Genomic DNA, 17,460 nt, shown 5'->3' on the forward strand with positions numbered 1-17,460 from the left:
ATGTAGGTTCATGTGTTTCCACATGGACCGTACGATGCTGATGTTGTTTGCATGCTTGTGTGTGTGCTTCAGAGGAGTCAGGATGTGGGGTACTCGTCGATCTGTGGAATCGACAGGAGTTCCGTCAGAGAGGGAATGTAACAGCCCGGAAACCGGACTGCCACCGGCTGTATTACCCTTCTCGAGGGTTCCGACACTCAAGATTCCACCGGACTACAGGAATGCCGATGCCGGACTCGAGCCGGGTATTACAGGGAAGGTTTGGACACCTTTCCCCCTGCCCTGCCAAGAGCGCAGTCGTGGGGAGTCAGCAGATGGGGAACATCAAGGGACCCTGGAAGGTCTTTTGATGTAAGCAGAGAAGCAATGGCTCCAAGAAGGATGTCAGCTAGTATGAGGGAAGTAGAGTCGGATGTTCAGAGAAGGGATGTCAGTATGGGAGTCAGAGTACCTGAAGAAGGTATGGGAGATTCTCAGGAGGATGCTCAGACCCAGGATTCTAGAATCTCGGGTTCAGGAGGGATTGATCCCTCCACTCTGAGTACAGCTGCCACGAGAGGTAAGAAATGGAAGAGAGGTCTCAGGAAGTCGAAGAAGAAGTTTTGGCAGAATCTGAAGGCTAGTCTGGGTTTTGGTGGCGGTTCGGGCCGTTACAGAGGGGTACCGGTTTCCGGGTCGTTACAGTACGTATCCATATGACAAAGACAGGTTGGCCAATTGCAGTAAGGCCGTTGGACGTCACTAGACAAAAGAAAAGAATAAAATGAGAGGAGCACCCTCCACCAAGCTTACTCAACAATTGTAAACCCTATTTTCGAGTATCAATTATATATTAGTTTTTATGTTACTTCAAAATTTTAAAAAAAATTACTTTATGATCCTTAAAATTTTTCACTTATTATAATTAATTTCTTATTTTTAAAAAATTAATTATTCCCTAGTGATAACCGTTGGGTTTTATACCTGCTTGGGCTGAGTCGGGCCCCCTACCTAGCGATTTCGACCTGAGATCCAACATACATGACAGGCCAAGCCGTCCACGAGCCCAAGCTCGAAAAGAAGGTAGTCGGTCCGGTGATGGGACATGGGGAAAAACGAGCAAGCCTCGTCCCTTCGCAGCTCTATTCGCATACGTATTGGCCGCCTAATGCATCTTTAGCAAGTCATAAGAAAAAAATAAAAAGGAAAAATTATTAAACTTGAGGGATACTGTAAACCTTATTCTATTACTATTTTAATAATTTTTATATTTCGATATGCAAGTCTAAAAGAAAGAGTAAATATTAGTAAAATAAAAATATTTTTATCTCTAAAATGCATTACGCTGTAACTTGTGATTTGTGAAATACATAATTGGGAGTATTTGATTGGTTAGATTTAAAATTAAATTAAATTAAATAAATTAAAAATTAAAAATTTAATATTTATAAAAGTTAAATTAATTTTAATAGAAATTGAATCGAATTAAATCAGTGTTATTCAATTTGATTTAATTCAATTTGATCGGTTTGACTTTTCAATATAATTTTTAATGTTTATACCTTATTTATAGTATTCTAAAATTTAATTAAAATATTTCAATTTTGATTATATTATAATCTATGTATATTATCAAAAATAATATATTATTATCAATTCAGTTCAATTTTTTTTATTTTTCTGACTAAAATCAAACCGAAATAACTTAAATTTTTAAAATTAAAAATTAAATTAAAATAAATAAAAATCAAACTGAATTTTTAAATTAATTTAATTCGATCAATTTTTTCAATTTAAACCAAATATTTTCAATACTAAATAATTAGAGGAAAAAACTAAGCTGTTTCATTTTAAGAAAAGTATTTTCCAACTTTTTTTAATTTATAACATTCAATAAAATTAATTAAAATAAAATATTTTTAATAATTTTATTAATTTTATATATAAATTTGTAATATATTTTATTTTTTAAATTAAAAATAAAAAATAAATTATGTTATTAAAAAATATTTTTCACATTTAAGATACGTGATTATAAATATAATATTTTAAAAATATAAAATTAAATATTAAATTTCGTATTAAATTATAATTCCTCTTTTTCAAAACTATATAAATGCTATATTTTTTAATATATTAGTATAATAAAGGATGGTGACAAATAGAGTTAAATTAATTTAGTTATAATTTACTCTCCACCAATAACAACTTACAGTATTTTTAGAGTATTACATATAGCCAATCAATTCCATGGTATAAAATAAATAAATAAAATTAACATACAATTACTAATGCAAAGAATTGTAAATAATAAATGGAATTAAAGAAGGAAATTGGAGTATTAGAGCCTTTTAATTTGATGAATAAATTTTATAAAATTTATTTATTGATCCAAATTTTACATGTTTATAGGGGCGTAAACGAACCAAATTGTTCGTGAGCCATTTGAGATTCGGTTCGATAAAAGTTCGATCGGGCTCGACTCATTTTCTAAACAAACCGAGTTCGAGCTCACTTTTTAGATTCGTTTAATAAACAAGCCGAGTTTGAACTTAGACTCGCGAGCTGACTCGTGAACACTTTTTAGATTCGTTTAATACCAATTGTAAAATTTAATTTAAAAGTCTTTTAATAACCTTATAATTTAAATTTGTTTATAATTTAAATAAATTTAAATTATATTGAGATTGTTTATAATATAATCGAGCTCAAATTTAAATTTTTTGAATGGAGTTTGAGTTGGCTCGTTAATGTGATAAACGAATTTATTACGAATCGAGATCAAATCGAACTCGAGTTTAATATTTATTTTATAAATCGAAATAAAGTTCGAGTCGAGATCGAGTTCGAATTCGAACTCTTAAATTTATTTTATAATCAAGTATGAACTTATCAAAATTCAGTTCGGCTCGGTTCGATTACTGTCCTAAATGTTAGCCCCACATGTTTAGTATATATAAATTTTAGAATTGGCTATAGTGTTATACTTGATGCAAGTCAATTTCCTCACTTCATAAATGCTTTTTTTTTTTAACTACGATCCTTAATGGATGGTATTATTTTTTAGTGGATTGATAGAAATATAAAACTATTTTTTAAAGTTTTTATTTATAAATTTAATTTTTTAGATCAAGTGGCTTTTTAATATAATATTAGTTTATCTGATTAAAAATTTTAAATTTAAATATTAAATATTATAAATATATAAAATTTTATATGAATTTTACTGTTATTATAAGAAGGTTTCGGTATGAAAATGCCTGGTCGTTGGAGATGGATTGTAAGAAGGTTGTTGAAGACGGATGGAGAGTAGAGCAGCATGCAGATATCGAGCATCGCATTTTTAACTGTACACAAACCATTCAACAGTGGGCGAAACATCACCAACAGGAATTTCGAACTCAGTTGAATGATGCAAAACGTCGGATGGACTGGCTTCAACGTCAATCAGCTCTAAATTCTTCAGAATTAAAAAAAGCACAGGAACGGTATAGTAATCTGTTGTTACAGAAGGAAATGTACTGGAAACAGAGATCTAAACAGTATTGGCTTGCTCACGGGGATGCTAATACGAAATATTTTCATGCTACCGCTTCCAATCGAAGACGAAAGAATATGTTCCAGAAGCTGAAAAATGACGATGGTAATTGGGTAGAATGGGAGTCGGGTCTGCCTAATCTGATTCTTGATTTTTACACGAAGCTGTTCACTTCTGAGGGTGGTGACACAGAACCAGTATTAAGATATGTACAGAAGCGGGTTACGGTGAGGCAGAATGAGAAACTGATGACTGATTTTTCTGCAGAGGAGGTCAGAGAAGCAATTTTTTCTATGCATCCGGATAAGGCACCAGGGCCTGATGGTTTAAATCCTGGTTTTTTCCAAGCCTATTGGGAGATTGTAGGTGAAGATGTTACAAAGGCTTGCCTAAAATGTCTTAATGAAGGGAATTCTTTGCCTGGAAAAAACGTGACGAACGTGGTGCTTATTCCCAAAAAGAAAACTCCAGAAGTGGTGGCTGATTTGCGCCCAATCTCGTTAAGTAATGTGGTGGATCGAATAGTATGTAAAGCCTTGGCAAATAGACTTAAATCTATATTAGCTGATGTGGTTTCTGATTCACAAAGTGCTTTCATACCAAATCGGTTAATCACGGACAGCATTATAGTGGCTTATGAATTGTTTCACACTATGAAGCGGAAGACCCAAGGGCTTACGGGTTTTTTATCTCTCAAAACAGACATGTCCAAAGCTTACGATAGAATTGAATGGGGTTACTTGAAGCAAATAATGTTGGGGCTTGGTTTTTGCGAATTGTGGGTGGAAAAAATTATGAGAATTGTAACTTCAGTTTCATATATATTTGTTCGAGGGGCAGAGGAGTATGGTCCGTTATTTCCACATAGAGGGTTGCGACAAGGGGATCCTCTGTCACCCTACTTATTCATTCTATGTGCTGATGGTTTATCTCAAATGCTGTCTAAAATGCAGGCTCAAGGGAAGATTCATGGGGCTCAAGTTTGTCGAAATGCTCCACCAATTTCTCATATTTTTTTCGCTGATGATGCCCTTTTTTTCACTAAAGCTACTGAAGGAGAGGCGGTACATTTAAAGGAAAGCTTGTTGGCATATGAAATTGCATCTGGTCAGAAGATAAATCTGTCCAAGTCATCAGTAATGTTCACTCCTTGTACACCACAACCGAAACGAGAAGTTTGTTGTCATATTTTTGGAGTGCAGGCTGTAGATAATCACGGCAGCTATTTGGGGATGCCCTCAATTATTGGTAAGGATAAAAAACAAATTTTTCAGTTTGTGGTGGAAAAATTGACGAAGAGGATTCAGGGCTGGAAAGCAAAAATTTTGTCCAAAGCGGGGAAAGACGTTCTTTTGAGAACAGTAGCACAAGCAATGCCGAATTACATCATGTCATTATTTCTACTTCCTATTGATGTTTGTAAGGAGTTAGAGATGGTGATGAATTCCTTTTTTTGGAACAATGGCAAGTCAAGCTCCATTCACTGGCTACGATGGAAAAGAATGGTGGTGCCCCAAGCCAATGGAGGTCTCGGATACAGGGACCTACGGCTGTTTAACTTGGCCCTTCTCGCCAAACAAGGGTGGCGGATTTTACGTCATCCAGATTCTTTGATGGCTAAGATTTTGAAACAACGGTATTTCCCTGATACTGATTTTTTCTCAGCTGAAGTAGGTGGAAATCCAAGCCAGATTTGGAGAAGTATATGTGCAAGTCGTTCAATTTTAATGGCAGGTTGTAGAAGAAGAATCGGTGATGGTCTCTCTACAAGGGTTCGAGAGGATCCATGGCTTTTAGATGACAACCCTTATATTCAGTCTGTTTTTTTGGATGATGAGATTCAGTTGGTTGCAGATTTAATTCAGGGTGGAAGATGGAATTCTCAATTCATTTTGAGTAATTTTCAAGCTAGAGATGTGGAGCTCATACAACAAATTCCTTTATCCATGCGCCAACAATCAGACATGTGGTATTGGAATCAGAACAGGCTTGGGGTTTACAAGGTGAAAGAAGGATATAGACTTGCTATAGATGAAGCGGACCATCAGTTTTATTTGAATGATGATATGTGGGAACGAATTTGGAAGGTGAAGGTACCAGCAAAAGTCAATTTTTTTATATGGAGAGTACTTCGTGGGTGCTTACCTTGTAATTTTAATTTGAGGAAGCGTAAGGTTGAAGTACAGGATGCTTGCATTGTTTGTGGCTTATTCCAGGAAACCGAGTTACACCTGCTTCATGATTGTACTCACGCCCAAGCTGTGTGGGTGTCTTCCATAATAGGATGGGAACCCATACATGATCTTAAAATATGGTTTTCTAATCTTATTATGACAGGTACACATACCCAGAAAGAAGAATTATTTATGTTGTCTTGGAGTCTATGGCACAGCAGGAATCAATTATTATGGCAGCAGAAGCATGAAGATTCTTTGGTGGTTCTTCATAGAGCCCGGTCAACTTTACAACAATGGCAGAATGCTCAACTAAAGCCGAAGGAGAATGTAGTGGCATTGGCGCGTAATAGACAATGGATAGCACCAGAAATTGGAAAGTTCAAATGCAATATTGACATAGCTATTTTGACAAACAGCAGGTTCGGGTTGGGTTTTATTCTGCGTAATCATCAGGGGTTATGTGAGGCTGGAAAGATTGAAGCTATTTATGGGAATGCTGACCCAACGATAGGAGAGGCGTTATGTTTCAGAGAAGCACTAAGTTGGTTGAAAACATTGCCATATCATCATGTTACTGTGGAGACGGATTGCCAGGTAGTAACGAAAGCCTTGATATCTCAAGATAATGAGGTTTTATCTTATTTTCAGAGTATTATCGTTGATTGTAAAGCTCTATTAAATGAGCTACCGAATGTGAGTTTTCGTTTTGTGTATAGATCAGCGAATCATGTTGCCCATTGTTGTGCAAGAGCGGCTGGTTCCATGTCTGGTCTTTCTTGGGGGGTATGCCCTCCTAATTTTCTGTATGAGGCTTTGATGATGGATTTTAATAATATGCGCTAATAGCGCGAAGCCAAAAATTTTCAAAAAAATAATTAAATAGGTAGATTTTTTGGGTACAATTATTATCAAAGAATTATTCGGACATAACTATTTACCCTTAGGTTTAATATCTTAAAATATCTCTAAGTTGCCTTGATTTTAATAATTAAATTTCAATGTGGGTAAACATTTTATTAGAGTTGGCTTGTCCTATAAATTTGCAAATCTAATCCAAACTTAGATTATAGAGTGAATTTTTCTCTCCTTTCTATTTTTTTTTTCCTAAGGAAATGTTTATTTTTTTTTCAGAACTATGAATGTGTAATCTTGGCTTGTGTCTTGCTATAATTTTGTGCTTTTTAGCACATCTAACACCTTTTACCTTTTGAAAAAAAATTATATACTCTCTATTCTAATCTCATTTTCAATTTGATTAATGCAAATTTGATTTTAAAATTATTTAAAGAAAAATATTACATTTAATTAGTTACATCTGAAAGTTAAAAAATAATTCAATTTCCTTCGTCTTTCATCTGGATACAAAAATTTCACAAAATTCAATTTTTAAACTTAAAATTTTTTCTTTTACAAAATCATTCGTACCACAAAAAAATTTGAAAATTTTATCTCTATATGCTGGCTATGGGGTTCGAACCCATGCGCACTTATGTGCAAAAGATCTTAAGTCTTCCCCCTTAACCTCTCGGGCAAACCAGCCATTAATGTTTTAAAATACGTTTAATTTTAAAAAATATAAATAAAATTATCATTTCATTAAGATTATATATTTATACTTATAATATTGATAATTTAGATAAATTTAATATTTTAATTTTTACTTTTATTTATATTCATTTAATAATATATTAATTTTATATTATAAGATGCTTATATTAGTTTAAGCTTAATCTTTGGTGTAAAAAAAAAAATCAAACTTTAAGGAGATATTAAAATAAATAGAGAGAAATTTTATTAGTATACATAAAAAATATATATATATTGCACCAATTAGGTAGGAAATCAGGATTAATTATTTAAATAATATAAAAATAAAAAGAATTTAAAATTAATTACCAAAATAATGTTGATTTTAAAAAATGCCATTCTATATATTATTTTCAGAGACAGGAAATGAGGCTGAGGTGGAATGATACTGAAAATGTCATGTCAGTATCGTTTTTAATACTTGAAACTACGTTAAACATAGACTGATATAACTGAAAACGTCATTGGTAATGGTATTTTCAGTATCTGACATTTGCCAGTACATCAGACACTATTGAAAACGATCAGACACTATTGAAAACGTCACTGTCAATAGCGTTTTTAGTGTCACATGAAATATTAAAAATGTCACTGTAGTTGGCATTTTTAGCGCCCACCAGGCCCCCTCCCAAGAGCATGGCCATGGCAAGTGTCAGAAGTCAGTCAAGCTGAAGAGAGAATTCATTCACCTCAGTGTTTCAACCTCGCAAATCACCCACATTTGTTGTGTTTTCCTCTACTTATTTAAGAGAAGGAGAGTAAAATTTGATGCTGCAAGATAGAGTGTGGAGTAGGTTTGCTCTCAAACTTTTTTCTTTGTTAAAATTTCATTTCAATCATTGAAGTTTTATAATGTAATTTTATTTGATTTATATGTATAGAATTTGGAACTACAATTTGTCATTCATCTTCAATTTGTTATGCCTTTGTTCTAAAGTATTAAAGGTATGTAATTTTATTTATTTCATTTATCAAATTTTCATTTCAATTCTTATAATTTTATAATATATTTATTTGATATATGTATATAAAATTTGAAACTACAATTTGCCATTAATCTTTGATAAATATTTTCCTCTTCCTGGTCCATGATAGATCTGGTTTTCTTCTGGGTCCCTTCTTGCTGGGCTCCCTGATGGATCTCTCCATGTTCTTCCTGGTGAAGGGACCTGTAAAATAAGAAAGAATGGTCAGGGGCCTACCGGGTGTGCCCCGGCAGAGGCCCTCCGACGCTCAAGTCAGATTTTATGGCTCAGAGTAGTATATTTAGGCAAGGGTTACAGTAAGAATAAAAATGGTGTCCAGGAAGGAGAAGGAAGAAGAAGAGAGTCCCCTCTGCGTGGCCTCTATCGTGATATATATATCTGTCTCTCTGCCACAATGCTAGCTGTCTTCTGTCGCCTAGCTCCGTATGTACGGATGTGTCAGGCGCCTGCTCCATGCATAACGGCCATTAATTCTCCTCTGATACGTATGATTCTCCTCTGATACGCATGCGGAAGGACCTACCAGCGGGGCATCTTGGTCATTTTCCCCTTTCCGGGCTGGGTTGAATGGTAGGGCTGAAGTTGAGCCTGGTGGGGGCCTGATTACTGGGCCGAGAGGTTTGGGTCGGTTTGATTGAGGAGTCTAGGCGGAGTCCGGCCCTGTGACTGAGCGGGCTGGACCTGGCTCTCGAGGGGAATATTGAAGCCTTCGGATCATGGGCTGTTTTCATGGGCCTGGCCTTTATACCGGGGTGAAGAAATCCAGCGATCATCAATTGCCCCTTTATCTCCTCAGCAGTTATTCCATGATTGGTGAGGGGATAAATCTTTAAACTCTATTCATGACCGTGTGGTCTGAGAACTGCTCCTGTCGAAAGTATCCCTTTCTTGCCTTTTTATTATTTTTGCCTTAGCATTGGACTCTTGTGTATGTTTTTTGCCCCTGAGTATTTATGGGCTGTCTTCTTTCGAGCGTTTTGCGGGCTCTTTGTTGCTTGGACCTTTCTCTAGGTCAGCTGAGTTGGTTTAGTGTGAGCGGTCAATTCTCGAGGTCGTTGCCTCTCATGATTGCCCCTGATTCTCTGTTTGGCTTTGTATTTTGGTATGCAGTTTGCTTAGGAATCGCCTTGCCTTAATTCAGTCTGTCTTATCGGGTTTACCAGTACTGCGCTCGTTTTCTTGAGATCGGCATGATGCTTTGGTACTTTTGGCTGTTGTGTGAGATTAAAGTCTCTCTATCTGATGACTTGAGCTTCTTTGGGAGGTCGGAGTTTAGCTTTTTCATTTATGGTCCCGTGCCCCAATCTTTTATGTGAGATCAGAACTATGTTCTTTATGAGTTGTTTTTGCTTGTTGCACCGGATGATCTTGGGGATTCTGGCTATTTTTGCTCCGGGAGATCTTTGAGATCTTTGCCGGTCTTCTACCTCAGTGAGGTCTTCTGCCTCATTGAGGTCTTCTGCCTCAGTGAGGTTTTCTGCCTCTTTGAGGTCTTCTACCTCTTTGAGGTCTTCTGCCTCTTGGAGGTCTTCTGCCTCAGTGAGGTCTTCTGCCTCATTGAGGTCTTCTGCCTCATTGAGGTCTTCTTTTGTCAAGACCTCATTGAGGTCTTCCTTGTCAAGACCTCATTGAGGTCTTCCTTGTCAAGACCTCATTGAGGTCTTCCTTGTCAAGACCTCATTGAGGTCTTCTCTTGTCAAGACCTTATTGAGGTCTTCCTTGTCAAGACCTTATTGAGGTCTTCCTTGTCAAGACCTTATTGAGGTCTTCCTTGTCAAGACCTTATTGAGGTCTTCTCTTGTCAAGACCTTATTGAGGTCTTCCTTGTCAAGACCTCATTGAGGTCTTCTCTTGTCAAGACCTTGTTGAGGTCTTCCTTGTCAAGACCTTATTGAGGTCTTCCTTTGCTAGGACCTCAGTGAGGTCTTCTTTTGTCAAGACCTTATTGAGGTCTTCTTTTGTCAAGACCTTATTGAGGTCTTCCTTGTCAAGACCTCATTGAGGTCTTCTCTTGTCAAGACCTTATTGAGGTCTTCCTTGTCAAGACCTTATTGAGGTCTTCCTTGTCAAGACCTTATTGAGGTCTTCCTTGTCAAGACCTTATTGAGGTCTTCTCTTGTCAAGACCTTATTGAGGTCTTCCTTGTCAAGACCTCATTGAGGTCTTCTCTTGTCAAGACCTTATTGAGGTCTTCCCTGTCAAGACCTTATTGAGGTCTTCCTTTGCTAGGACCTCAATGAGGTCTTCTTTTGTCAAGACCTTATTGAGGTCTTCTCATTGAGGTCTTCTCTTGTCAAGACCTTATTGAGGTCTTCTTTTGTCAAGACCTTATTGAGGTCTTCTTTTGTCAAGACCTTATTGAGGTCTTCCTTGTCAAGACCTCATTGAGGTCTTCTCTTGTCAAGACCTTATTGAGGTCTTCCTTGTCAAGACCTTATTGAGGTCTTCCTTGTCAAGACCTTATTGAGGTCTTCTCTTGTCAAGACCTTATTGAGGTCTTCCTTGTCAAGACCTTATTGAGGTCTTCCTTTGCTAGGACCTCAGTGAGGTCTTCTTTTGTCAAGACCTTATTGAGGTCTTCTTTTGTCAAGACCTTATTGAGGTCTTCTTTTGTCAAGACCTTATTGAGGTCTTCCTTGTCAAGACCTTATTGAGGTCTTCCTTGTCAAGACCTTATTGAGGTCTTCTCTTGTCAAGACCTTATTGAGGTCTTCTCTTGTCAAGACCTTATTGAGGTCTTCCTTGTCAAGACCTTATTGAGGTCTTCCTTTGCTAGGACCTCAGTGAGGTCTTCTTTTGTCAAGACCTTATTGAGGTCTTCTCTTGTCAAGACCTTATTGAGGTCTTCCTTGTCAAGACCTTATTGAGATCTTCCTTTGCTAGGACCTCAGTGAGGTCTTCTTTTGTCAAGACCTTATTGAGGTCTTCTTTTGTCAAAACCTTATTGAGGTCTTCTTTTGCTAGGACCTCAGTGAGGTCTTCTTTTGTCAAGACCTTATTGAGGTCTTCCTTTTCTAGGACCTCAGTGAGGTCTTCTTTTGCCAGGAGATCTTGGGGACCCTGGTCTTCATGCTCCGGGAGGTCTTTTAAGATCCTCACCGGCCGTTTTTATTTTGTTTTCCCGGGAGTTCTACGGGATCCCGGTCTTCTTTGTTTTCCCGGGAGTTCTTAGGGGATCCCGGAGTCTTCTTTGGTTACCCGGGAGTTCTTAGGGGATCCCGGAGTCTTCTTTGGTTACCCGGGAGTTCTTAGGGGATCCCGGAGTCTTCTTTGTATTTCCGGGATGACCTCGGGGCCTCGCCGGCTGTTTTTGCTTCAGGAGATCTTACGGGATCCTGGCCATTTTTGTACCGGGGTGACCTCGGGGCCCCGCCGGCTGTTGATGCTCCAGGAGATCTTACGGGATCCTGGCCATTTTTGTACCGGGGTGACCTCGGGGCCCCGCCGGCTGTTTTTGCTTCAGGAGATCTTACGGGATCCTGGCCATTTTTGTACCGGGGTGACCTCGGGGCTGTAATACCCGGCTCGAGTCCGGCATCGGAATTCCTGTAGTCCGGTGGAATCTCGGGTGTCGGAACCCTCGAGAAGGGTAATACATATGTTTTCCAAGGTAGTTTCACTTGTTTTCATGTTTTGAAGTGTTAAAAGACTTGAGTTTTGAAAGAAAAGCAACAAGGGAGAAATGCAAAGGTTCGGCCGCCGAAGGTCACTTTCGGCCACCGAACATTGCATGGTTGCGGCTTCACGTTCGGCTGCCGAAGGTGGTCTGGCCAGCCACCTATAAAAGGGCCAAGGGTCGGTGGAAGGAGGTTATTTCTCCTCCACTTGCAGCCAGAGGTGAGTTTCAGCCTCTCCTACGTTGACTTTCATGTTTTCCATGATTTTCATCAAATCTTTCAAGAGTTTTAAGAGTTTTGGTGACTTATGAAGGTTTTGAGCAAAAGAACCAAGGTTTGAAGCTTGGAGCTTTGGAAGAGCTTTTCTTCATATCTCCACGTTAGGATCCTTCATCCTCAAGTTGTGTAAGAGGTAAGTGAAGATCCTGAGCTTCTTTGATGAATTTGAAAGGTTTTATGCAGTTTGTATGGGTAGTATGCATGTTTAGGTTTAGGTGAGGTTTTTGATGATTTGTGGTGGTCCAACATGTTTAAGTGTTACGTGCTATGTTTGTTTGGGGTTTTAGGGTAGTTTTAGACCCCTTGTGCATATATATGTGTCTATGCTAGTTGGGAGTAGTTGATATGCATGTTTGTAGGTTTTTGGGCAAAGTTTGCATGAAACAGAGCAGGGTTCTGTCCTTCGGGCAAAACCAGGTTCGGCCGCCGAAGGAAGGTTCGGCCGCCGAACCCCTTGTGGAGGCAGTTCGGCTGCCAAAGGTTGCCCCCGAAAGCTAGGCTTTCGGTTTAGAAAGGGACTTTCGGCCGCCGAAAGAGGGCGTTCGGCCGCCGAAAGTGTGTGAGTTTCGTCTCTGGACGAGACCTTCGGCCGCCGAAGGTGCCGCCGAACATGCATGAGTTTCGTCTCTGGAGTGGGGTTTCGGCCGCCGAACCTGCCGCCGAAAGTGCCCTGTCCAGCTTTCTTTTGCATGTTTTATGTGATGGTTTGAGGATTGTTTAGAGGGGTTTTGGGGAGTTTCTTAGAGATGTTCTTGAGTGAGTTGAGTCCCTCATTTGAGTCCACCTGTGTAGGTACGGACCAGAGGAATCAGGGAGGTCAGCAGTGAGTCCAGTGTCAGAACCTGCAGAGTCCGTTCAGAAATAACTAAAGGTGAGTGGAATTTAACTTAATGTTTTAATATGACAACTGAATATTTTATCATGCTTCATGCATCATGACTATGCAATAGGGTGAGTGCATTAGAGTACACGAATATGACGCATTGCATTTATCCTTGTACTTGGCACTGCTCCTTGTACATTGCTTATGTGAGACGGCACGGACTTCGTGAGGATTCATTAGCCCTCAGAGGAAAGACCTGGAACAGCCTTACGAGGACCAGGCACAAAGACCTGGAACAGCCCTACGGGGACCAGGCACATGGTACTCCGGTACCCTAGATGAGATGGAGGGAGTTTTGATCCGTCCGGCCGAGGTGATGTGATTATGTGTTGCATTCCATGAGAGCATGTTTTATCACCTGTTATTTGACTATTCTACTCACTGGGCTATCGTAGCTCATCCCTCTCCCCTAACTCCAGTTGTGCAGGTTCAGAGGTCAGAGAGAACTCAGCAGAGTACAGGAAGAGTACAGAGTGGTGTAATAGCTAGTGTGGACATGTAAATGTAAAGAGAAAAGGTTTATGTAGAGTGTATAGAATGGTGCTTGACTATAAGAGTTGTAATCCCTTGTTCTTTTCACATGATCAGTTTATGTATGTTTACATATATTGTTGTATGTTTATGAGCAAAACCAGGCTTAACATTATGAGTGTGATCCGCCTAGAGCCATGAGGAGCTCTAGTAGGGATGAGTAGAGAACAGAGAGAGTGCATGCACAGGTTAAGCCTTGGAATGAAGAAAACTTTTATGTTTTTACAGCAAATGTATGATCATGTATGGGATTTCACAGGTATACAGACAGGATAGCAGGCTTACTACGGGTCCCGGCGACCTTAAGTCGATCTGGATCCTAGTGCCGGTGGCAGTTCGGTTTCCGGGCTGTTACAGATTGGTATCAGAGCCCTAGGTTCACATGGTCGGACCTATAAAGAGAGAGTTGGGCTCATAGAGAGGTTTATCAGGTCAAGCACCATAGGAAAAACATGTCCACGAGGATAGGATGTTATGCTGATAGGCCATGCCCTGAGTTATGCATGTGCATGTTTTTGATGTGTTGCTGATGTGTTATGTGATTTGTTGTTTTCCAGAGAGTGAAGATGCGAGGAACTCGTCGATCCGCGAGATTGACTGGAGTCCCACCTGTAAGTGAGGGTACAGCTGCTCGTCCACCTGCCTTGCCAAGGGCAAGATCGCACAGGTCAAGTAGGGAAGGAACGTCACGAGACCCTAGAAGGTCTTCTGACGAGAGCAGGAGAGGAGTAAGCAGAGGGGGAAGGTCAGTAGAAGAAAGAGGTGTGATGGAAGAGGATCAGAGTAGAGATGTAAGCATGGGTGTAGGAAGGTCAGAAGAAGGTATGGGGGAGTCCCAGGGAGGCGTTCAGGCCTCGGGGTTTGGCTATCCACCCTTTCCATAGGGCCCAGAGTATCCGATGGGAGGCACGTCGGATTACTCCAGTTTTGTCCCATATCCACCCTACATGCCATATATGCCCTATCCTTCCTTTTATCCACCATATCACATGTATCCACCCCCACCTGTTCATTCAAGTTCAGTACAGCCGGAAGTGAGGGAACCAGTTCCTCCACCACCACCTCCTGAACCAGTAGCCCCTGTTGTGGAAGCACAGCAACCCAGTGCTTCAGGGGGAAGTAAGGTGAAGATGACCGAGTACTTAAAGTTGGATGCTCCTAAATTCAATACAGGAGATGATCCCTTTGAGTATCTCAGTGCAGTCAGAATGATAACAAGTGAGTTGGGAGCTGATGACGGTAGAGCCATTGAGATGGCAGGGTTCACTTTAAAGTGCAAGAAAGCTAGAGAATGGTTCAAGAACTATGTGGACCCGAGACTTGAGAGTATGACATGGGAAGAGTTCGCCAACGAATTTGCTGGATGGGCTTTTCCTGACAGTTCCAGGGAACTAAAGGTTGTGGAGTTTGAGCAGTTGAGACAGACGGAGGAGATGAGTGTTGAGGAATATACAGATAAGTTCATGGAATTGTTGCCATATGTCAGTCAGGCATATGATACAGATCAGAAGAAGGCAAAGAGATATGCCACAAGGCTTCATCCCAGGTATTTCTCTTTGATTCTTCATGCGGAGAAGGAAAGTTTCCACTCTATTGTGGATGCTGCTAGAAAGATGGAGGTCAGTGCCATAAGTCAAGGTGTAGTCAAGGCACAGTCTTCTGGTGTTAAACCAGGTTCCTCCTCACAGAGTACAGCAAGTGCAAGTAAGAAGAGATGGGAGAAATTCAGAGGAAAGAGAGGCAAGTTCTGGAACAGGCTTAAGTCGGGTCTGGGAATGAGTAGTGGCTCCAGTTCTGGCGCAGATTTTCCAGTGTGCAAGAGGTGTGGCAAACAGCATAGAGGAGCTTGTCAGTTGGGATCCACAGCCTGCTATAGATGTGGGCAGGAGGGACATTATGCACGGGAATGTCCTCAGGCGACTTTAGTTGCACCATCCCAGCAGATGAGTACGGGCAGTGTAGTACAGCCAGTAGCTTCAGCCATTCCACCAAGTAGTGGCAGAGGAAGAGGAAGAGGGGCAGCCTCTTCATCAGGGATGGGTTCCCGAGGTGCAGGTCCGTCAGCCCCAGCACGGATTTTCACCCTGACTCAACAGGAGGCAGACACGTCGAACACGGTGGTGTCAGGTAATCTCATCTTTGGGTGTTCAGAGGTGTATGCTTTAATGGACCCCGGTGCTTCTCACTCTTTCATTTCTTCTAGAGCTGCAGAGAGGTTGGGTCTGATGGTGTCTGAGTTAGAGTGTCCTCTATGGGTCAGTGGACCCAAATGTGATCCATCTTTGGCAGAGTCAGTCTGTCGGTTCAGTCCAGTGTGCATAGAGGGTAGATACCTTCCAGCTGACCTGGTGGTTCTAGAGTTGACAGATTTTGATGTCATTCTAGGGATGGATTGGTTATCTACGTATGATGCTACCCTGAATTGTAGAGACAAGGTAGTCAGTGTTAGAGACCAGGATGGGTCAGAGTGTGTCTTCAGAGGAGACAGGAGAGGGACTGTAATACCCGGCTCAAGTCCGGCATCGGAATTCCTGTAGTCCGGTGGAATTTCGGGTGTCGGAACCCTCGAGAAGGGTAATGCATATATTTTTCAAGGTATTTTCACTGGTTTTCATGTTTTGAAGGGTTAAAAGACTTGAGTTTTGAAAGAAAAGCAACAAGGGAGAAATGCAAAGGTTCGGCCGCCGAAGGTCACTTTCGGCCGCCGAACATTGCATGGTTGCGGCTTCACGTTCGGCTGCCGAAGGTGGTCTGGCCAGCCACCTATAAAAGGGCCAAGGGTCGGTGGAAGGAGGTTATTTCTCCTCCACTTGCAGCCAGAGGTGAGTTTCAGCCTCTCCCCACGTTGACTTTCATGTTTTCCATGATTTTCATCAAATCTTTCAAGAGTTTTAAGAGTTTTGGTGACTTATGAAGGTTTTGAGCAAAAGAAGCAAGTTTTGAAGCTTGGAGCTTTGGAAGAGCTTTTCTTCATATCTCCACGTTAGGATCCTTCATCCTCAAGTTGTGTAAGAGGTAAGTGAAGATCCTGAGCTTCTTTGATGATTTTGAAAGGTTTTATGAAGTTTGTATGGGTAGTTTGCATGTTTAGGTTTAGGTGAGGTTTTTGGTGATTTGTGGTGTTCCAGCATGTTTAAGTGTTATGTGCTATGTTTGTTTGGGGTTTTAGGATAGTTTTAGACCCCTTTGTGCATATATATGTGTATATGCTAGTTGGAAGTAGTTGCTATGCATGTTTGTAGGTTTTTGGGCAAAGTTTGCATGAAACAGAGCAGGGTTCTGTCCTTCGGGCAAAACCAGGTTCGGCCACCGAAGGAAGGTTCGGCCGCCGAAGGAAGGTTCGGCCGCCGAACCCTTTGTGGAGGCAGTTCGGCTGCCAAAGGTTGCCCCCGAAAGCTAGGCTTTCAATTTAGAAAGGGACTTTCGGCCACCGAAAGAGGGCGTTCGGCCGCCGAAAGTGTGTGAGTTTCGTCTCTGGACGAGACCTTCGGCCGCCGAAGGTGCCGCCGAACATGCATGAGTTTCGTCTCTGGAGTGGGGTTTCGGCCGCCGAATCTGCCGCCGAAAGTGCCCTGTCCAGCTTTCCTTTGCATGTTTTGTGTGATGGTTTGAGGTTTGTTTAGAGGGGTTTTGGGGAGTTTCGTCGAGATGTTCTTGAGTGAGTTTAGTCCCTCATTTGAGTCCACCTGTGTAGGTACGGACCAGAGGAATCAGGGAGGTCAGCAGTGAGTCCAGTGTCAGAACCTGCAGAGTCAGTTCAGAGATAACCAGGTGAGTGGAATTTAACTTAATGTTTTAATCTGACAACTGAATATTTTATCATGCTTCATGCATCATGAATATGCTCTAGGGTGAGTGCATTAGTGTACACAAAGATGATGCA

General features: G+C 40.5%; 1 non-coding gene across 1 annotated transcript; it reads right to left on the minus strand.

The window, feature by feature from the left end:
- Positions 1 to 7,150: 7,150 nt before the first annotated feature.
- Positions 7,151 to 7,233, minus strand: TRNAL-UAA. The gene has a single exon. It is a non-coding gene; the product is annotated as a tRNA-Leu (tRNA).
- Positions 7,234 to 17,460: the final 10,227 nt, after the last annotated feature.

This window comes from Manihot esculenta, chromosome 7 (genome assembly GCF_001659605.2).
Source record: "Manihot esculenta cultivar AM560-2 chromosome 7, M.esculenta_v8, whole genome shotgun sequence".
Lineage (NCBI taxonomy): Eukaryota > Viridiplantae > Streptophyta > Magnoliopsida > Malpighiales > Euphorbiaceae > Manihot > Manihot esculenta.